Raw genomic sequence first — 23,583 nt, 5'->3', positions numbered from 1 at the left:
TCCAGGTTGTCCAGTTTGTTGGCATATAATTTTTCATAGTATTCTCTGATAATTGCATGTATTTCTGAGGGATTGGTTGTAATAATTCCATTTTCATTCATGATTTTATCTATTTGGGTCATCTCCCTTTTCTTTTTGAGAAGCCTGGCTAGAGGTTTATCAATTTTGTTTATTTTTTTAAAAAACCAACTCTTGGTTTCATTGATCTGCTCTACAGTTTTTTAGATTCTGTATTGTTTATTTCTGCTGTGATCTTTATTATTTCTCTTCTTCTGCTGGGTTTGGGGTGTCTTTGCTGTTCTGCTTCTAGTTCCTTTAGGTGTGCTGTTAGATTTTGTATTTGGGATTTTTCTTGTTTCTGGAGATAGGCCTGCATTGCAATGTATTTTCCTCTCAGGACTGCCTTCGCTACATCCCAAAGCGTTTGGATTGTTGTATTTTCATTTTCATTTGTTTCCATATATTTTTAAATTTCTTCTCTAATTGCCTGGTTCACCCATTCATTCTTTAGTAGGGTGTTCTTTAACCTCCATGCTTTTGGAGGTTTTCCAGATTTTTTCCTGTGGTTGATTTCAAGCTTCATCTCATTGTGGTCTGAAAGTATGCATGGTATGATCTCAATTCTTGTATACTTATGAAGGGCTGTTTTGTGACCCAGTATGTGATCTATCTTGGAGAATGTTCCATGTGCACTCGAGAAGAAAGTATATTCTGTTGCTTTGGGATGCAGAGTTCTAAATATATCTGTCAAGTCCATCTGATCCAATGTATCATTCAGGGCCCTTGTTTCTTTATTGACCGTGTGTCTAGATGATCTATCCATTTCTGTAAGTGGAGTGTTAAAGTCCCCTGCAATTACCACATTCTTATCAATAACGTTGCTTATGTTTGTGAGTAATTGTTTTATATATTTGGGGGCTCCTGTATTCGGCGCATAGACATTTATAATTGTTAGCTCTTCCTGATGGATAGACCCTGTGATTATTATATAATGCCCTTCTTCATCTCTTGTTCCAGCCTTTAAAGTCTAGTTTGTCTGATATAAGTATGGCTACTCCAGCTTTCTTTTGACTTCCAGTGGCATGATAAATAGTTCTCCATCCCCTCACTCTCAATCTGAAGGTGTCCTCAGGTCTAAAATGAGTCTCTTGTAGACAGCAAATAGATGGGTCTTGTTTTTTTTCTCCATTCTGATACCCTATGTCTTTTGGTTGGTGCGTTTAGTCCATTTACATTCAGTGTTATTATAGAAAGATAGGGGTTTAGAGTCATTGTGATGTTTGTAGGTGTCATGCTTATAGTGATGTCTTTGGTAATTTGTGGTTCTTGCAACATTTCACTCACAGAATCCCCCTTAGAATCTCGTGTAGGGCTGTTTTAGTGGTGATGAATTCCTTCAGTTTTTGTTTGTTTGGGAAGACCTTTATCTCTCCTTCTGTTCTGAATGACAGACTTGCTGGGTAAAGGATTCTCGGCTGCATATTTTTTTCTTTTCATCACAGTGAAGATTTCCTGCCATTCCTTTCTGGCCTGCCAAGTTTCAGTAGATAGGTCTGCCACTAGTCTTATCGGTCTCCATTTATATGTTAGAGCGTGTTTATCCCTAGCTGCTTTCAGAGTTTTCTCTTTATCCTTGTATTTTGCCAGTTTCACTATGATATGTCGTGCAGATCGATTCAAGTTATGTCTGATGGGTGTTCTCTGTGCCTCTTGGATTTCAATACCTTTTCCTTCCCCAGATCAGGGAAGGTCTCAGCTATGATTTGTTCAAGTACGCCTTCAGCCCCTTTCTCTTTGTCTTCCTCCTCTGGAAGTCCTATGATACGGATATTGTTACATTTGATTGCATCACTTGGTTCTCTAATTCTCCCCTCATACTCCTGGATTTTTTTTATCTCTCTTTTTCTCAGCTTCCTCTTTTTCCATAATTTTATCTTCTAATTCACCTATTATCTCCTCTGCCTCTTCAATCCGAGCTGTGGTCTCCTCCATTTTTTTTTTTTTGCACCTCATTTATAGCATTTTTTAGCTCCTCATGACTATTTCTTAGTCCCTTGATCTCTGTAGCAATAGATTCTCTACTGTCCTCTATACTTTTTTCAAGACCAGCAATTAATTTTATGACTATTATTCTAAATTCTTGTTCCATTATATTGGTTAAATCGTTTTTGATCAATTTGTTATCTGTCGCTACTTCCTGGAGTTTCTTTTGAGGAGAATTTTTCTGTTTCGTCATTTTGCATGGTCCCTGTGGTGGTGTGGAACTGCAGGGCACTTCCCCTCTGCTGTCTGGAGTAACTTGTGTTGGCGGCCAGGGCCGTAGTCAGACCAGATGTCTGCCCCCAGCCCACTGCTGGGGCCATAGTCAGACTCATGTGTACTTTATCTTCCCCTCTCCCAGGGGCAGGACTCACTGTGGAGTTCTGTGGCCCCTGTTGGGCTACTTGCACACTGCCAGGCTTGTGGTGCTGCTTTGATGGGATCTGGCATATTAGCCAGGGTGGATCTGCAAGGTGTACAGGGGCAGGAGGGGCAGGTTCAGCTTACTTTGCCATGGGTGGTTCCCTGCGGGAGGGGCCCTGCAGCACTGGGAGGGAGGCAGACCCATTGGAGATATGGATCCACAGAAGCACAGCATTGGGTGTTTGCACGGTGCAAGCAAGTTTGGTGATGGGAACTGGTTCTCTTTGGGATTTCGGCTGGGGGATGGGAGAGGGAGATGGCGCTGGCCAGTGCCTTTGTTCCCCACTGAGCTGAGCTCTGTCTTCTGGGGCTCAACAACTCTCCCTCCTGGTGTCCTCTCGCCCTCCCGCTCTCTGAACATAGCTGTTGTCTTTAATCTTCCAGATGTTAAGTCCTGCTGGCTGTCAGAACTCACACAGTCCAGCCCCTCTGCTTTTGCATGCCAGACTTGGGAGCTTTGCCTTGCAGGGCGGGCTGCCCCTCCACCACCCCGGCTCACTCCCCTGAGTCCGTGTAGTGTGCACCACCTCTCCGCCCTACCTACCCTCTTCTGTGGGCCTCTTGTCTATGCTTGGCTCCAGAGAGTCCATTCTGCTAGTCTTCTGGTGGTTTTCTGGGTAATTTAGGCAGATAAGTGTGGAATCTAAGTGATCAGCAGGACAAGGTGTGGCCCAGCGTCCTCCTATACCGCCGTCTTCTTACTTCATCTCCTAGAATATTTCATTGTTGTCCCAAGGTAAGGTTAATAGGGATGTGGCATACAGAAAAAGAAAAGGCAACAGTGACCAGTCACCCACTTATACATGATGCCACATGTAAGTGTGAGTTTAGTGGGACAAGTTCAGGTTTTTCACTGCTTACAATGAGGAGGACATCAAAGTTTGACAGAAAAGATCTATTGGATTTTCTGTGATCAAAAAGTCTTCCTTACCACCCTCCACAAATAGGTATCAATGATATATTAGTGCAAATGCCATTATTTAGTTATTGCTAAATTGCAAGTAATGAGAAATTTGACCAATGTAGCATCCAAAGAAGGGATTCTAAGAGTGGAAGCATCTCTTTCCAAAGGGAAAAATTGTGACCCAAGTGAATTCAGAAAAGCTTTAACCTCAAGCAGGTGACAATTTAATTGTACACTATGGACACTGAGGAGATGAAACTTTGAAAGAACTGTTAATGGCCATCCATTTTAGATCCCTGCCTCTTAACCATAAAGTATTATAGTATTATGCCAGTACTAAATATAAGGCAGTTTATCTAAACTAAGATGTGGTTAGAGTCTCAAGGCTACAAATTAAGTGGTGAAATGTAAATGATGAAGAAATCAGCCCAGTGATGTTTAGAAAGAATCTGAATTCAGTAGTTGGAGAAATGTAGTAATCAACCAAGAAGCATTTCAGTATTCCCTCCCCTGGGCAAACACCCCCTGCCGCCTCCTTCCCACCATCCTAATGTTCTACTGGTTACTTACCAGGAGGTCTGTACATGGATGTTATTTGTTTCCTTTCACATAGTCTTTTGAAGTTTACTTACATATGACCTACACAATTCTAACCTCTCTTGTCCTGCTGAGTATTCAGAAGCTGCTCTCCTGGTCTGAGTCTTAGTAGAGATTCCATCCACTACTGGTCACAACATAAAGTATTGGAATGAGTCTTTTACCAACTTACTGTATGAAATGAAATCTGTGATTTCGGTGTGTTAAGGGTTGGCATTTAGGATTGGCATGTGATGGGTCAGAGCCTCTGACTAGAATAATTGATCTCTCCTTCCTTCCTATAATGCAATTTTCTTAAAGTTTATTTATTTAGTTTGAGAGAGAGCATGATTGTGGGAGGAGCAGAGAGAGAGGGAGACAGTACCAAGTAGGCTCTGTGCTGTCAGTGTGGAGTCCCATGCTGGGCTCGATCTCACAAACCATGAGATCATGACCTGAGCCAAAATCAAGAGTCAGAGGTTTAACTGACTGAGCCATCCAGCTACCCAGCAATTTCATTTTTTAAAAGATGACAGTATAGTTTATTATTTTAATAGCTTTATTGAAGTATAACCGATATACAAAAAAACTGCATGTATTTAATGTATATAATTTGATAAGCTTGGATATATGCATACACCCATGATACCATCATCACACTCAGAGTGATTGACATATCCATCACTTCTAAATTTCCCATCCCCCTGCTTTGTGGTTATAAAAAACACTTAATCGATATGTCCTCTTTGTATGCAATTTATTTTCTTAATAAAGTCTTTTATATTGGAATAATTGCAAATTTACAGAAAAGTTGCAAAGATAGTACAGACAGTGCCCACATACTTTTCACTTAGTCTCCCTAATGTTAACACCTTACATAACTACCTATGTCACATTTGTCAATACTAAGAAATTAACATCAATGTATCTCTGTTAATGAACTGTAGTTTACAAACCCAATTCATAATTCACCAGTTTTTTTCATTAATGTATTTTCCTCTTTGAGGATCAGAGGGATGCTTTTAAAACTTAAGTTGCATGATGTGTTTCCCCTGCTCAAAATTCATCAGTGCGTCAAAGTAAAAGCCAACATCACACAGTGGACTACAACGTACTACATCACCTTTTCTTCCACAGCCACTTACCTTTCTGGTCTGCTCAACTCTTCTGCTTCCAACCCCTCTTGGTCCCCATGATGCATATACAGCTAATCTTGCTACTATTCTCTGAATATACCAGGTACACTCCTGCCTCAGGCCTTTGCGTTGATGCTTCGCCTTGCCTGTGGCACTCTTCCTCAGAAATGTGTCTGGCTAACTCTGTCATCTCCTTCAAGTCTTGCTCAAATGGTACTTTATCAGTGATGCCCACCCCCAACTTCCAGTCCTTCCCTATCCTGCATTCCCCATTCCTCTTTTTTAAATTTAAATAAACATTTTATTTTCAAATAGGTTTATATTTACAAAAAAAAGTTGTAAAAACAGTACAGACAGTTCCCGTATACCCCACACCCAGTTTCCTCTATCCTTAACATCTTATATTACTATGGTATACCAGTTACAACTGAGAAACCAACATTAGTAAACTCCATACTTTATTTGGATTTTATTAGTTTTTTCTTAACATTCTTTGCCTCTTCCAGGATCACATCAATGACACTACATTACATTCAGTCATGTCTCCTTAGTCTTCTCTGATATATGACAGTTCCTCAGACTTTATTTTCTATGTCCTTGGCAGAATTGAGAAATTCTTGCCAGATATTTTGTATTGACTCTCAGATTGGGCTTGTCTGATACTTTTCTCATGGTCAGATGGGGATTATGAGTTTGGGGGAGAAAAACCACAGAGGTAAAGTGCCATTTTCATTACATCATATCAAAGGAATATACTGTTAAGATGACTTATCACTATTGATGGTGACCTTAATCCACTGGCTGAGGTGGTATTTGTAAGGTTTTTATACTGTACAGTTACTCATTTACCTTTTTTGTCACACTGCACTCTTTGGAAGGAAGTCATCATGTGCAGCCCACACTTAAGGAGTACAGAGTTATATTCCACCTCCTTGAGGGCAGAATAACTATATGTAAATTATTTAGAATTCTACATGGGAGATTTGTCTATTCTCCTCCATTTACTCATCTATTCAAGCATTTAGTTCTATCAGTATGGACTTAAGGAAAGTTATTTTATATTTTAGGTTACAATCCAGTGCTACTTTGTTTCTTTTTTTGCTCCAGTTTTTCCAGCTTTGGCCATTGGGAGCTCTTTTTTCTTAGCTCCTGTGTCATGCCCAATACTTTGGTTTTATAAACACTCCCTTATCTTCTGGTGCTAAAAGACACTTCAGGTTCATCTTGTATATTTTCTCCCTCTGCCCTAACATCAGCCATTTCTTCAAGAAGTCCTTGTTCTTTTTATTGGAGAATGGTATTAGAAACCAAGATCTGGATGCTGATTATGTTCATTGCTGCTGAGATGTAATTGCCTCTTGGCCCTCTCAGTGAACAAAACTAAGGATATATGTATTTTTTTTCTTCAGTGTTTTGTAGTTTTTCATATATAGATCTTGTACATATTTTGTTACTTTTATACTTAAGTACTTCTTTTGGGGGGATTATTTTAAATTATACATTTTTTTATTTCAAATTCCATTTGTTTATTGCTTTTGGGGAAGCTATAGACTTTTGCATATTTACCTTGTATCCTGGCCCTTCCTAAGCTTGGATATTCATTCCAGAGGTTTTGTTTTGTTTTGTTTTGCTGCTTTTTGTTTCTCTCTTTGCTTTTGGTTTGTAGGTTCTTTGAGGTTTTCTTAGATGTTTACCTCATCTACAAATAAAGGCAGTTTTATTTCTTCCTCTCTGCTTTGTATAGCTTTTAGTGATTTCTCTTTGCCTTATTTCACTAGTTGAGTGTTTCCAGTAAAATGTTGAGTAAGAGTGGTAAAGGGAGAAAAGCATTTAGTCTGTCATTTTTAAGTATAATCTTAGCTGTAAGTTTTTCATACCTGTCCTTTGTTGGGTTAAGAAAATTTCCTTCCACTCCTAGGTTTTTGAAAATTTTTATTATGAATGCTTATTGCATGTTATTTAATACTTTTCTTCATCTATTGATATGACCATGTGATATCTTTTATTACCTTGTTAGTGTGGTCACATAAATTGATTGACTTATGAAAGTTAAACCAGCATTGCCTCCTGGGATGAACCCTACTAGGCCATGGTACATAATACCTTCTATACCTTAAGTTTAATTTACTAATATTTTATTGAAGATTTCTAATCTAGATTCATAGGATATAATTGCTGTTTTCGCGCATATCTTTTTCTAGTTTTAGGTTATTTCTGGCCTCAGAAAGTACATTGCAAAGTGCCATCCTTTTTACTTGCTGGAAAAGATTCTGTAGTTTTGGAATTATTTATTTCTCAAATGTTTGGTATAGTTCACAAGTTAAATCACCTTGGCCTGGTATTTTTCTTTGGAAGATTTTTAGTTACTAATTCAATTTGTTTGACAGACAAGTTTATTTAGATTATCTTTTTCTCTTTACATGAATGTTGGTTGTTTGTGTCTTTCAAGGAATTGGTCTGTTGTTTCATCTAAGTTACTGGATTTATGGGCATAGGGTTGTTCATAGTATTCTTTTATTATCCTTTTAATGGTTTGGGATCAGTAGTGATTGCCTTTTTAAAATTATTTTGCATATAGAGGGAGCACAAGTGGGAGGAGGGGGGGCAGAGAGAGAATTTTAAGCAGGCTCCATGCTCAGTGCAGAGCCTGACACAGGGCTTGATCCCACGACCCTGGGATCATGACCTGAGCCAAAATCCAGAGTCAGATGCTCAACTGACTGAGCCACCTGGGTGCCCCAATGACCTTTCTTTTATTAGATATTGAAGCTTTGTATATTTGCTCTTTTTAATTTTCTTTGGTTGGCCTTGGTTGCTAGACTTTTATAAATTCTGTTGGTCTTTTCTCTGACTGCTTTACAAGTTTTGTCTTTGTCTTTAGTTTTTGCAGTTTGTATATAATAATGGTAGGGGAATGTGTGGGGGAAGAGTACATATCCTCTTTTGTATTCTCTGAACCTCTTTGATCTTCAGTTTGGTGTCGGTCACTAATTTTAGAAAATTTTCAGCTATTATCACGTCAAATATTTATTCTGCTCCGTTCTCTCTCCTTCTAATGTTACAGTTTTGCATATGTTACACTCTTTCATATAGTCCTACAATTCTTAGGTGCCTGTTCTTTTCTCATATTTTTTTCTCTTTTTATTTCAGTTTAGAAAAAAATTTATTGACCTATCTTCAAGATCACTGATTCCATCCTCAGCCTTGTCAAAGTTTAACCTGAGAAATTCCTAGAAGGAATTTTTCTTTTCTGTTACTATGGTGTTTTTGTTTCTATAATTTACTTTTGGTACTTTCTCATGGTTACTGTCTTTCTGTAGATATCTGGTTTTGCCTGATATCTACCCTTTCATTAGAGCCTTAACGTATTAATCATGGTTATTTTAAATTTTCTGATAATTCCACCATTAGTGTCATATCTGAATCTGGTTCTGCCGATTGCTTTGTGTCTTCAGACTGTTTTTTGTTTGTTTTTGCCTTTGTCATGTCTTATGATATTTTGCTGGAAGCCAGATATGTGGTATAGTGTGTTAAATACTGAGTTAAATAGACCTTCAGTGGGAGGATTTATTTTAATCCGGCCAGTAGTTGGGTTCTGTTTGGTGTTTGTTGTAGTTATGGGTACCAGAGGTTTCAAATTCCTCCAGCATCCTCTCTGTCCAGCTCCCCTTTTGCCTTAAGGGTTTCCCTTTGTACTGCTCTTCAGAGAGAGTCTGTCTCTGTTGTCCCAGGCATAATCCACTATTACTGTTCCTGGAGACCTTATTATGGTATTGGTGGGGTGTAGGCAAGGAGAAGCTTCGTCTAATCATCTGATTAAATTCTAGTTTGGGCATGTGCTATGGGTCGATACCTAGGGCACGTGGCTTTCACAAGTGTTGCTGTCTCTTCTTTAGACATAGAACTTTTTCATCCCATGCCCTCTAATCCTTTGCCTACTCCAGGACACTTCTTGTCCTTCAGTATCCCCAGTCTCTGTAATTGAGATCCTGTCCCCTATACATTTAATGTTTGAATTTTTTCTTTATGTGACACAGGGAGGCTGTGGCAAAGCACAGCTCCCTTCACCCATCTTTAATTGACTTTCCCTGATGCCAGCTGTCAATGTCAGACCTCTTGGAGATGAAACCTTTTGTTCCCTAAGAGAGAAGGGTCTGGGCGGATTTCACAATGGCTACTCTTTTTCTACGCCGGCTAGAGTCATGTGGTGGAGGGGAGTTTTCTCAGGAATCTTGATTATCTTGAGAGCCTGGTTGGCTTCTGGAAGAAAAACCTATAAACGTGTGGGTCCCTCCCCATGACTTGGGCTTTCGTGAGCTTCTCACTCTCATGATGGTCTATGCTCAGTCTCCAGGAGTTCATCAAAATTTCTAGTTTATTGTATCTTTCTGTCCACTGGCCTCTGCTCCAGATAATTATATGCCTGAGTTGCTTCCCTGGAGGAGCCCATCTCTTTAGATTTGGGGAAGGTAGTTTGGTCTGCAATCTCAGTTCTCTGATGTGTTGAAGAAAAGTTGTTGATAGCTTGTCCAGCTTTTTCTTATTGTAAGGATGGGAATTATGACTTCTAAGCTCTTCATATGTCTGAGTTGAAACCAAAGTTTTGCAATGAAGTTTTAATAAATGATGGCATCTTATTTTTAAATTATTAATCCATGATTACTTGTCTCCTAATTCAGATTCTACTATCTTCTAAGATTCAAACATTCATTATTCCAATCCCCAGTATAGAACATCCATTAAATATTTACCTATCATCAAATTAGTTATTATTATTTGAGAATTGAGATGGATTTAGAGATTATTTCCTCATCCCTTTCATGTTAGATTATTTTCCCCATCCCTTTCATGTTAGAGATTTTCAAATTGATTTGGCTGTATCACCCACTAAAGGTCTTTCAGAGTACATGACATAGGTGAAGGTCTCACTTACTGCCTGGTTTCTTTACTGTATGGATGATAAAAAAACACATGACCTGCCATCACATTTATTCCCAGAAGTTGTCATTCTAAACATATTTATCTTTAACTGCTTTATCAGCCTTCTGTTGTACATAGTAATCATTTTAATAATGATGTCTTCAGATAAAAACACTTTTCTATATGTTATAGTTTTTTTTTATTTTTATAATCCAGTTGTATGGAATGATTATTTTCAGTGAGGTTTGAATTCCTACTGGAGTTTACAGAAGGTAAATGTTTTGTCCAAACACAGGGGGCTGAAACAGAGGAAAACATCAGGACTAAAACTCAGTTCTTACAGTTTTAACCTGCATACAGGCTCTTTTCCACTTGAGAAACCAGCTGCCTTTAGCATGATGCTGACAATCTGATGTAACTGCCTGCACTATTCTTAGTACAAAAGAATGCACACCTGCCTCTTGGCTTCACAGAGTGTGCTTCCCAGAGCAACCTCCTGTACAAAATGAGTGCTCAAAATTGTGGTCCATTGATCAATTGCACCTTTCATATGCTGTTACTTTTAAAGACTGCATTGGGAAACGCAACAGGAACAAGAGGGAACATATTTTGTAATATTTAATATTATTGGACTTTCTTGGAGTAATAGGTGAATATTTATTGGAATTAACTATGTGTGCTAAGCTTTTTTGTTTCACAGTTTGGACATAATTACATTTCCTTTTTTGTTCTTACAGTATTTGCTTTGCTACTATGTTTGTTGTCTCTATTTTGAATTGTGGTTAATTGTGCACAGTCATTTTCTAGGACTGGAAACACTTTAAAAGGTATATCATGTCATATTCATCTTTGTTTCTAGGGCTTAATAAAAAAGGCTTATCAGCATGAGTATTTGCTAGTGCTGCGGCTTTGGGGAAAAATGTATTGTTTGTATTATATTTAGTAGATTTTATTAGGTTCTAATTCTCAAAAAGATGTTTCCAACATTGCAAGACCCTTTCAGCCTTAAATGCTTCAGTTAATTTCTGCTTGGGTAAATTCGGATGCAGTAGAGAAAAAAAAGTATAGAAATCTTAAAAGTCCTGTTTCCTGCATACCCAGCCCAAAGACTTAAGGGAATTAGGGTAAATTCACCAAAGCATATATTCAAAGAACTCTGGTTGGGTTCTTTCTTCTGCTTTAAGATTTTGTTTTTCTTTTTCCAGCTCAGACTATACCTTCCCTTATCTGCTCTCATCTGATAAAATACAGTGACTAAGTAGTCTTAATTAATCTTATACTCTCCTTCTCCCCCAAAATATGTGACCACTTTTAACTTCGCACTTTACCTATACGGAGTGGGCTATTGTAGAACTGAAGTTTTCATACTGATTCAGTGGGGAAGAGCACCTGGAAATCACAGTGCTATCTGCAGAACAGCATGGCATATTCTTCTACTAAATTCCATTATAGGAATTGAAATAATTTCACTTTCTTAAAATATTACTTTGTTGTGTTGGGATTATTACTGATGATGACGAGACTATACAAAATGCTTGGCTAGCTAAAATGTAACATGGAAAATTCTGGTGGGCTGAAGTTAAGCTTGGGAGCCGTGTGGGTCTCTTGGAATGCCCAGGAAAGCATAACTGCCCTGAGTGTGGAATTAATTCCCTGGGGCCTGCCCTCCCAGGTGTTTCTCCAGTCCTTGGGAACTCCCTTATCTATACATTGTATACAAAGTTTAGTAAAACAATAGGACACAGGACTCTTGCTGTGTATCTCTGATTTGATTAGTCTCTTGTGATTGTTGACCTTTAAGTCATGCACCCTTTGTTTTTGCATGCCTGAACTGTTATACACCCTCTGTACACAACAAGCCAACTGAGATTTATGATTGGCCTGACACTCCAATAAATGAGAGTACCGGTGAGGGTGTTCTGCGAATGTTGTCCCCCATGCCCTCTCCTCTCTTTCTCAGCCAAGTGTTGAGTAATCTTTCATCCACTGGCACAGGGTTTACTCCCCATTCCCGGCAACTTTCCATACATAGCACATGGTAAAAAGTGTTACTGTATATATTTGAAAAAATTTTTATTTTTCCAAAGTTTTGCCATTGATATACATTCATTATTATTTTTTTTTCCATTTTCCACCTATCTTTGTAGTATGTTGCACATTTCAACCACACTTTATGAGGGAGTATAATTACTTGAATTGCCCCATCTACTAGTCATCCAAATCTCATTTTAGGAATCTTTATGTACAGTTTTTTAACTCAATGTTTATTTATCCCTGCAGAGTGAAGTTATATACACAAACGTACACACACACCAAACTATACAACTTTACATGAATGTGAACGATATCTGTTCTTACAAGGACTTTTAAAAAAGGTTTTGTTTTGTTTTTGTTTTTATTTTAGAGAGAGAGCACAAGCAGGGGAGAGGGGCAGAGGGAGCGAGAGAGAGAATCTTAAGCAGGCTCCATGCTCAGCTCAGAGCCTTACATGAGGTTAAATCCCATGACCCTGGGATCATGACCTGAGCCAAAATCAAGAGTCAAACACTCAACCAACTGAACCACCCAGGCACCCTTCTTAAAAGGATTTTTGATGCACTTTTTTCTTTTGATTTTTGTTTGCTTTTCCTTTCCTTTCCTTTCTTACCTTCGTGTATTCTCCCAGAAAGTAATCCATATTAATAACTTTGAATCCATTATTTTTATCCACACTCACCTTAGCATATATTAGCGCATGCTCGCCCCCTCTCTCTCTCTCTCTCTCTCTCTTTAATTTCTATGGGAAAGTTTTCCAGAAGCCGGCCAAAATTAGTGGAATTTTAACTTTTAATATACTGTATGGGTTGAATTGTGTCCTCTAAAAAATACGCTGAATTCATAACCTGTCTTTGCAGATGTAATCAAAATAAGATGAAGTCATAGTGGATTAGTGGTGGGCCCTCTTGCAATGACTTCTATCCTTATAAGAAGAGGAACATTTATACAGACACAGAGAGGAGGCCGTGTGAAGATGGAGGAAGAAATTGGAGTGACCCACCAACAAGCCAAGGAACATCAGGGTTTGCCAGCAACCACTTGAAGCAAGGAGGTCTTATGAGGCCCTGTAGATACCTTGATTTCAGACTTGGAGCCTCCAGAACGGTGAGACAATACATTTCTCTTGTTTTAAGTCTGTTTATATTGTTTGTAGGACTTTATTATAGCAAACCTAGGAAACTAACACATCTTTCAAGAGTAGTTTCCCTAAAGACAGGTGTTTCTATTTCCTAATTTATAATGGCCGTTGTTTCAGTGACTGTCATTTAGTATATTTTGTTGGTTTTTGGTAAGAAGCCTACCATAAGTAGTTTTCTTTTATTCCTGTTTTATGTGGTACTTTTATTAATAAGGCTATGAGTTTTATCAAATGATTACCATTTATTGATATTATCATGAGGTTTTCCTACCTTACTTTTAATGGAATGGATTCTGTTAGTATCTTTGATGATAATTTCCCCATCCTTACATTTAGAATAAGCCCTAACTGGACATAATGTGTTATTCTTCTGCCTTTATTTCCTAATATTTTATTTTGAATGCTTCATCTCTATTCATAAGTGACATTGGGCTATGCTATTAACTGTTGTTATCAGGTCTAGCATTAACATCTTGTTGGCTTCATAAAATGCATTAGAGAGCTTTTCATCTTTTTCTATTCACCTGGAATACTTGGGATCACATTAAAATTAACTCTTACCCCCTTAATACCATATAGATATCACCTGTGAACCACTCTGGTTCTTGTGACTTTTTTTTAAAAAAGTGGTCATTTGAAAATATTTAAACTTTTACTAAAGTACGAAGTATTATGAACCTCTTCATACCCACACCCAGCTTTATCTCACGTTGGAGTTTTGCTTGGGAGGGAAATTGAAGCACCAAGTGATGATTTGTGATTTTTAAAATAAATGTTACAATACCAGTGGATTTCAATTCCTTTCCCAAAGCTAGATATTTTACCCAAGTTATAAAGTTGAAATAATCTGTTACTTCTCCACTTGTCTTCCCAAGCAAGTTCATCAAACATTAATTGAGAGTAGTAGAATGCTACACCATGCCTTCAGCGGGTGTGGACTGAAGGCTTGAATTGGGCTAAGGTACTGGCTCCCTAAGTTACTAATGATTGAGTCTCAGTTTCCTCATCTGTAAAGTGGAGAAAGTAGTGCCTGCTTTGTGGGATGGTGGTGAGGATTAGGGGAGATAGTACATACAAGACACAGAAGGAGGCTGCTGAGGGTTACCATACACATAACCGCTTTAGGACTGAGGCACTCATTTTTAAAGCTGCTGGGAGTTGGCTGCCAATGGCTCACAGATGAGACCTTCTTTGGGACTTGCCCTCACATGAAGGGACTGCATTGAACAAGGTTGTGCCCCATATTGAGGGCCAGCACAAGGCCAAACATTGCTCAGTTTTGTCTGCTCCTCTTGCCTTGAACCAGGACAACTCTTTTTTTTTTTTTTTTTTCTACTTTACTTTCTACTTTATTGTAAATTTTTAAATCCGATTTCACTTTCATCATTTCATTTTATTCTACCTTATTGTATTTGTGATTTTATTTTATTTTTTTTTCTCCCATTTTATTTTTTTTTATTTATTTTTTTTTATTATTATTTTTTTTTAATATATGAAATTTACTGTCAAATTGGTTTCCATACAACACCCAGTGCTCATCCCAAAAGGTGCCCTCCTCAATATCCATCACCCACCCTGCCCTCCCTCCCACCCCCCATAAACCCTCAGTTTGTTCTCAGTTTTTAACAGTCTCTAATGCTTTGGCTCTCTCCCACTCTAACCTCTTTTTTTTTTTTTTTTTCCTTCCCCTCCCCCATGGGTTTCTGTTATGTTTCTCAGGATCCACATAAGAGTGAAACCATATGGTATCTGTCTTTCTCTGCATGGCTTATTTCACTTAGCATCACACTCTCCAGTTCCATCCATGTTGCTACAAAAGGCCATATTTCATTTTTTCTCATTGCCACGTAGTATTCCATTGTGTATATAAACCACAATTTCTTTATCCATTCATCAGTTGATGGACATTTAGGCTCTTTCCATAATTTGGCTATTGTTGAGAGTGCCGCTATAAACATTGGGGTACAGGTGCCCCTATGCATCAGTACTCCTGTATCCCTTGGATAAATTCCTAGCAGTGCTATTGCTGGGTCATAGGGTAGGTCTATTTTTAATTTTCTGAGGAACCTCCACACTGCTTTCCAGAGCGGCTGCACCAATTTGCATTCCCACCAACAGTGCAAGAGGGTTGAACCAGGACAACTCTTAAGGGCTGTCCACCTTCCAAGCTCCCTGTGGCATTGGCTGTGGCCTTTGTGTAGCTGCTATGCTCAAATTCTCTTGTTGCTCAGTCCTGTTTCCCTCAGCCTCTCACAGGAGTTGGTAACAAGAGATGCTCTGGTAAAACTACCGCGTACAACTTCTGCCTCAGTGTGTTTCTGAGGGAGGATAGCCTAAGATGATACTTAAAACAGAGTCTGGTAAATATTCAATAAGTGCTGTTACTATGAACTACTGTTAAAATTATCATAGATCTCAGATAATGCTGAGCCTTTCCTGCTTACCTCAGAGTCTGCCCAATTGTACACTGGTGGGGTTCACTCTCTCTCTCTCTCCACTGAAATCGCATTCACTTCAACCTAATGCTTTGTGCTCTCTGAACAGAGTAATGATGTAAGAAGTTTTACAGCTGCTAACAGAGAGGATTTTTCCACCTGAGCAGAATAATGGCGATTATTACATAACATCATTACATATTTACCAAGAAGGAGTAGAATTGGGCATTTGTGTTTTGTAATCCAGCACTATGTTGGTACAAGCCAGTCAGCAAAACTCATTGATACCAAAAGGAAAGAAATAATATGGAGTTAAAGTACTGAGAAAATATTGACTAACATCTTCTACAATTCTTATTTAGTCATGAACCTCCTCAGTCTGGCCTACATCGAAATCTGTGTGTGCGTGTGTTACATTGCCCTTTGTGAGTTAAGTGCAGACTATTTGAAACACATAAGCAGATATATTTCATTCAACATATGTACATCAAGGAAGTGAATAAGTCAATTATGTGGCTATTGTAGATAACTGAAGATGGTGATGGTGCCTAAATTTGGTTTGGGGGAGGGATTGGAATATTTTTTAGCAATTGACCTTTTTTCCCCCAAACTGTCTACAGAGCAGATTTAACATCTGTCCCAAAATACTCTCAACAATAATTTACAGAAGGATCAGAAAAACCTGACTGGCTAACAAATTGACATCAACATGACTCTTTAACTTTATTATTATTATCATATTTAAGTTTTTAATTTAAACTCATCAGCATTAAGCTATGTGGTCCAATTATTCCATGGGCAGTGTTCAGAGTGTCTTTTGTCTATAGCACTTCTTTGTACTGAAAGGAGAACTTAGAAAACACATGAGAGCATTTTTCTTAAATCCTATTGAAAGCTCATTATTAAAGTTTGTTTGTCTATTCCTCACGCTTGTGCTGGAATTTTTTTTAAATGTTTATTTATTATTCAGAGACAGAGAGACACAAAGCCTGAGCAGGGGAGGGGTAGAGAGAGGGGGAGACATAGAATCTGAAGCAGGCCCCAGGCTCCAAGCTGTCAGCACAGAGCCGGACACGGGGCTCGAACTCATGAACTGTGAGACCATGACCTGAGCCAAAGTCGGTCGCTTAACCAACTGAGCCACCCAGGCGCCCCAAGCTTGTGCTGGAATTTAATGGTTTAATTATGTTACTGATCAATTAAATCCATATTAATATTCGTTTCAAAAATCCCTAGAATTCTTGGCAATGCTGAGAGAACAAGTGTGACTGATAGGGCAAAGAGGTTATATACTGACCCCAGGAAACATAATATTTGCATTTTGTATTGAGCATTTCAAGGAGAAAAAAAAAAAAGTAATGCCTTTAATTATCTAAACTAGATGTGTATAGATGATGAGACAAATGGAGAACAGGTTCTCTAATCTCTACCAGAACCCTGGATGATATAAAATATGAGGTTCCCAGGTTAAGGATACTGCCAAAAACCCCACAAATTTATTATCTTTTTGCAGCCAATTTAATAATAAAAGCATTCTGATTTTTAAGAAGCCCACAAAACTTTTCAGTAATAATTCAGTATAGGTCATGCAAATTACAATGTAAGACAAGATGATAAACATTATGTCTCACTTTTGAGACACATTCACATTTCCAAGGGGGGAAAAGAGTTGGATAAATTATTTCAAAACTCTCTCCTGGTCCCTAAAGCAGCAGTTTTATTTCATGAAGAGTGTGGGTGGGCCCTGGAGACAAAACAGACAAAATCTATCGCCATTGATAGATTTGCTTGACATTTGATGTTACAGTCATGCTCCAACTTGAGCACCTTCAAATAAAAAGTAAGGAGTCAAGAGGAGGGAATTATAAAAAAATTTGGAACTGAAATAATAGTGGCTTTAGACTGTTTTGCAAATATAATTTCAAGGCCAGGAAGTTCTTTAAAGGATACTATGACATGCGCCAAACTGGAAATTGAAGAGTCAAATATCATGTCCTCTGTGCATCCTGTATGTTCTTTGAAACCAGAGCTATAAAACTAGTGAACTGCCATCTCAGGAGTAGAACAGAAAGGTAAAGCATATTCAGAATCCTCCCAAGGACAGTTCAAAATTTACCTTCAGATTTTTTTCTAGGTACATATATTCCTGCAGGATTGTGGTCATATTTTTTAAAATTTTATTTATTAGGATCTGAAATGGCTTTAATAATAATTGTGGTACATGTTATTCTAAAAAATCTGGATGGACCCTACTAAGAATGATGAACAGATTATGATTACAAGTCAGCAAATATTCTGAAATCACTTGTTATAAACAGGGAGGAAGTAAAAATCTAATATTTATGGAGTATCTCTGCTGGGCCTTTCCTAAGACATTCTATATATACCATATCTATTATTCCTCACAGAAACCCATGGGGGCCTGTATACAGTTCCTAATTTTGACAACTGAGAAAAATGAAGTTTACAGAGTCACAAGTTGAGAAGCAGGAATCACTTTTAGTGTGATATGAGTACCCCTCACCTTCCTCAAAGAATCTATAGATGTATTGCAGAGAAGAGACAGATATTCAAAATAAGAAATTATCTATGTCAAAGTGAACATTTTATTGACAGTGCTTGACATATCATCTGGCATACAGTCTTTATACTGTATTTGAGAGAAATAGGAATTCACAAAGAACTATTCTGGTGTTCAGCAAAGATACAGTGGACAAAGTGGGACTCAGATTCAACACTGGTCCTTGAAATCATAGTAGAATTTAAGCAGAAAGGATGTGAGAGGCATTGCCAGTGGTGGGATTCTCATGTGCAAAGGCCCATAGGTGGATAATCAAAGGTGGTTTAGGCAGAAAATGCTTGACCACTGTGATTGTAAGGGTTTAGTCGGAGGAAAAGCTAAGAACATGAACATGAGAGAGAGATCATGGGCATGAGAGAGGAGACAGTGTGGGTGATGTCAGTAAAAATTTTATAAATCAGATATTTTTTCTGTAGATTTAAGATTGAGAGATTTTTTTAAATGGTTGTTGTGTTATACATCTAATTAAACTCATTCCATTTTATTTTTATTAGTTACATATTACCACTCTAGCAAATTACCATGAACCCTGGTATTGTAACACAATCTATAATCATTCACTTCTGAAGGTTAGAAGTTCAAAATGATTCTCACAAAGCTATAATTAAGGTGTTGGTAGAGTTGTGTTCCTTCTGGAAGTCAGGAGATAATTTATTTTCTTGTCTTTTCCAGACTCTAGAGGTTTTCTGAATCCTTCAGCAATCATACTCTGACCTCTGCTTCCTTCATCACATTTTCTTTTCTGACCGACTCTCTTGCCTCCTTCTTTCTCTTACAAGGACCCTTGTGATTGCATTGGGCCCACCCAGATAACCCAAGATAATCTCCCCATCTCAAGATCCTTAATCATATCTGTAAGTCCCTTTTGCTATATAAGTAAGACAACATATTCACAGGTTTCTGGAATTAGGACGTGGACATCCTTGGGTGACCATTATTTTGCCTACTACACCATCACATGGCAAAAACACCACTACTTTAGATCCATCCATCCATCCCTCCATCCATCCATCGTCCATCCATTCTAAATGAGGAAACACAGCATGTGAGTAGATATGAATTGATTTTTCCTGTCTCTGCTTTGACTGTGCCGCTCAGAGCATCCATTAAACCCTCTGAGCCTCAATACTATTGTTTGAAAAACTGAGGTATTTTACCCATCTCTGAGTCCTCTTGTGGAGATTAATGAGATAATGTAGGTGAAAATATATGGAGCGGTACCTATTACAAGCCATTAACTAAAACTAGTAGTAGTAGTAGTAGTAGTAGTAGTAGTAGTAATACCATTCTGTGGGGGTGCCAAAAAATTTTAAAATATTAGTTATACTAAGCCACATAATATGGGCCTGATTGAACAATCATTACTAATTCAAAGGGAATTAATCTGATACACCTGAAACTAATATAACACTGTATGTTAACTACACTGGAATTAAAGTAAAAAGAGAATTAATTGGAAATAAAATAAAACCATTGTTGAGAACAATAGGGTCTTTTTATTCAAGTTTCATATCAATTCTATCTTGAGGTCATATCACTGATGAAGGTTCTCAAATTTCTTTTTAGTATTTTTGTGACAGAGAGTGGACCTAGGTATTTCCAGAATTATATTAGATCATCAGAAATTCAGATTGATCCTGGCATTTGTATACTCAATGTCAGTCTTCTAAGGATGTCTTTGAGTGAATACATGTTGCTTTCAGTTCGGGCACATCCTCTTAAAATTATATCACATCAAGGGTTAAGGGGTTTGGTAGCTTAGCATATCCTGAGGCTTGAATTCAAAGACAGTCACAGATACAACATGATTCATACTCATAAATCCTTCAATATCTTCAAAAATTCTAACATAATTCCCACAAGATAGTTCTAGGATTCTTTAGAATAGGTGATTTCTTTGATCTCAAGGCAGTTTGATAATGGGAAATAAACGTAGTCTCCAGATGTCATCTCCATCCACATGTCCAATTTGCATCTATATACTTGCACTTCTGTGAATAAATAAGCATTCTCTCTTTTATTCCTGCATATTCTTTAAAACTTGAAGTTTTAAAAGTTCATTGTGTCCCACTATCTTATATCAGCAAGAAAGAAAAATCTTATAAGCCACAGGGGGTTCAACAAATTGGATCTTTCCGAAGTCCTTGATTTCCCCCAAAGACTGGTTTACTAAGTACCTTAGTAAAGCTTTTTACCTTAACATTTGACTGCATTAAATAAGCAAAATACTCATACTCTGTCACAACATATTTAAAAAAAAAATTTTTTTTTAACGTTTATTTATTTTTGAGACAGAGAGAGACAGAGCATGAACGGGGGAGGAGCAGAGAGAGAGGGAGACACAGAATCGGAAGCAGGCTCCAGGCTCTGGGCCATCAGCCCAGAGCCCGACGCGGGGCTCGAACTCACGGACTGTGAGATCGTGACCTGAGCGGAAGTCAGACGCTTAACCGACTGAGCCACTCAGACGCCCCATCACAACATCTTAAAAATAACCAGAAATAGAAAATGCAGGACCCCTCTAACATCACTCCTGCAATGATCCAAACTGAAAATTTTTCAACACTAAGTTCTGTGACAAATGTTTTGATGATAGCCAGGGACATCAACTTTTTCTTTTGGCATAAAACTGTATTTAAAATGTTTTTTTAAATTTTTTTCAAAAAAAATTTTCCATCTTTCAGTATAGGCATTAAATCTGTGACCATTTGAACCTGTTTCTTCTTTGTTTAATGTAAACATCTAAAATTTTGCACCACCTGTGCATTGTGCTCTACTGAGTACTGTATCATGTGTAATACAGCATACTGGAGGGCCCAGGCCCAAAAGACAGAGAGTCGTAGCAAGTTAGGATGTATTTGGGGATAGGTGAATATATCATTTGACTGTATGGGTGTAATGAACAATTGAGCTGAAGATAATATGAGAGTTGCCATTTATTAACTATCTTATATGATGAGTCCTCTTCTAAGAGCTAACACAATTACATGATCTCTTCCTAACAATAACTCTTAAACATAGTTCTTATTATTGTCTTATTTTAAAATCTGTATTAGGTGTCTTCTATGTGCACCTAATTTATTGTGCAGAAGATAGAGGATCATTGAATAGATGACCAATGACTGTCATCTTGGGCTGCACATTGAATCTTTCCATACTATACCAGGATCCCATTTAAAATCAATTCAATCAGAATTATGTGAGTTCCTTAGGTAATTCTAATGTGCATTCAAGGATGAGAATGCCTATGTTACTAGATGAGTATCATGACACTCTGTGTGTACACACACACACACACACACACACACACACCCTTCTACTCCCCAAGTTTCAAGGTAAGAAATTAAGGGAGTGGAGTTTTGCAGGGAGAATGAACAGGTGTAGAAAAGGTGAAGATGTTACAAATGGACATTCTCGTAAGTGAAATAAGCCAGACACAGAATGACAAATGCTGCATAATCTTGCTTATATGTGGAATATAAAAAAGTCAAACTCATAAAAGCATAGAGCAGGGTAGTGGTGATCAGAGGTTGAGGGTTGGGGGAAAAGGAGAGAAGTTCGTCAAAGGGTACAAAGTTTGAGTTATGCAGGACAAATAAGAGATCTGGAGATCTAAGTTAAAGCAAGGTAACTCTGGTTAATCATACTATATTGTATACTTGAAATTTGCTAAGAGAGTAGTTTTTTCCAGTTTTATTGAGATATAATTGACATATACCTTTGTGAAAATTTAAGGTGTACAACATACTGATTTGATATGCTCGTATATTATAAAATGACTACCACCATAGTGTTAGCTAATACCTTCATCTTGTCATATAATTACTATTTCTTTTTTGCAGTAAAAACATTTCAGATCTATTCACTGAGTAATTTTCAAGTATATAATATAGTATTATGAGCTATAATCACTATGCTGTACATTAGATACCCAGAAATTAGTCATCTTATAACTGAAAGTTTATATCCTTTGATCCACATCTCCCCATATTCCCCACCTCTTAGCAACTGGTAATCACTACCATACAAGAGAGGAGATCTTAACTGTTCTCATCACATGTACACACACAAACACACACAAACACACACACACACTTTGTGAGCTGATGGATATGTTAATTGCTTGGTTGTGGTTATCATTTCCCAATGAATATGTATATCAAAACATCACACTGTGTACATTAAATATACCATTTTTATTTGTCAATTCTACCTTAATAAGGCTGGAGAAAATTTTAACAATATACTATACACCAGCAACAAAAAAAGATGATAGAAGTGGCAGGGCATAGCCCTTGATGTGGAGGGCTAGTTAAGGGAACACAGGAATAAATGATGTCTTTCATTTTCATGGTTGTGGTGCCATTATTAGGTTGAAGAACACAAAAATGGGGAAAAGATTTTCTGAAAGAAAATTCTGAAAGAAAGCTCTCTTCCAGATAGTGAATATGAGGCCCCTCTAGGATATCTAGGAAGGAATGTTAATTAGGCAGCTTATGTACTAGGATGGAGCTCCTGAGACAGGTCCAGGGTAACAATAGATACTTGAGGGTCATCAATATATATGGTGGGAAAACCATGAGCATGGTTGAGATTGTAGAGGGAACATGTGTATAGTGACAAATAGAGCCAAGGACATAATAATTTGGCAAATGACACTTTGGGTGTAGACTGAGCTAGTGAGGCCTGCACAAGGAACTGCAAAGACATGATCAGAGAAGTAGGAAGAAAATGAAGACATACCGTTTTTGAGAAGGTTTCAAGTGGTGTTTAAGACTTGAGGGTTGGGGTGCCTGGCTGGCTCAGTCACTAGGGCATGTGACTTTTGATATCAGGGTCTTGAGTTCAAGCCCCAGGTTGGGTATGGAGATTACTAAAGAGAAATAATAATAAAAATAAATGGTTGCTAAAAAAAAAAAGGACCTGAGGATTATTAAAGTTTTATGTATGACAGGGTCTAATTTGTGTCCATAATAGACTAGTGGTTGAGTATTCAGGAAACCAAGAATCGTGGTGAGTAGGAAATTGGATAGAAGATCTGAATGGACATGGAAGCCCTCTAGGATGATGCTGGGGCTTGGCATAGAGAGCAGAACCATTACTTAAGTTCTGAAGTCCATATCAGGTCAAAGAGAATGACATAAACTTATTTAGATGTATCAGAAAGCATTTTTGTGCATTAAAGGTTTGCATCTTTCCCTTGGAATTGTTACAAACCTATCAGTATTTATTTCACATTGGAGATAGAGAAAACTACTTTTCTCTTTTTTAAATTTTTTTAACATTTACTTATTTTTGAGAGACATAGTGTGGGTGGGGGTGGGTAGAGAGACAGGGAGACACAGAAGCTCAAGCAGGCTCCAGGCTCTGAGCTGTCAGTGCAGAGCCTGATA

The sequence above is a fragment of the Panthera pardus genome, unplaced genomic scaffold, assembly GCF_024362965.1.
Source record: "Panthera pardus isolate Hobbes unplaced genomic scaffold, ASM2436296v1 HiC_scaffold_27, whole genome shotgun sequence".
Classification (NCBI taxonomy): domain Eukaryota; kingdom Metazoa; phylum Chordata; class Mammalia; order Carnivora; family Felidae; genus Panthera; species Panthera pardus.
This window is presented reverse-complemented; position numbering follows the sequence as displayed.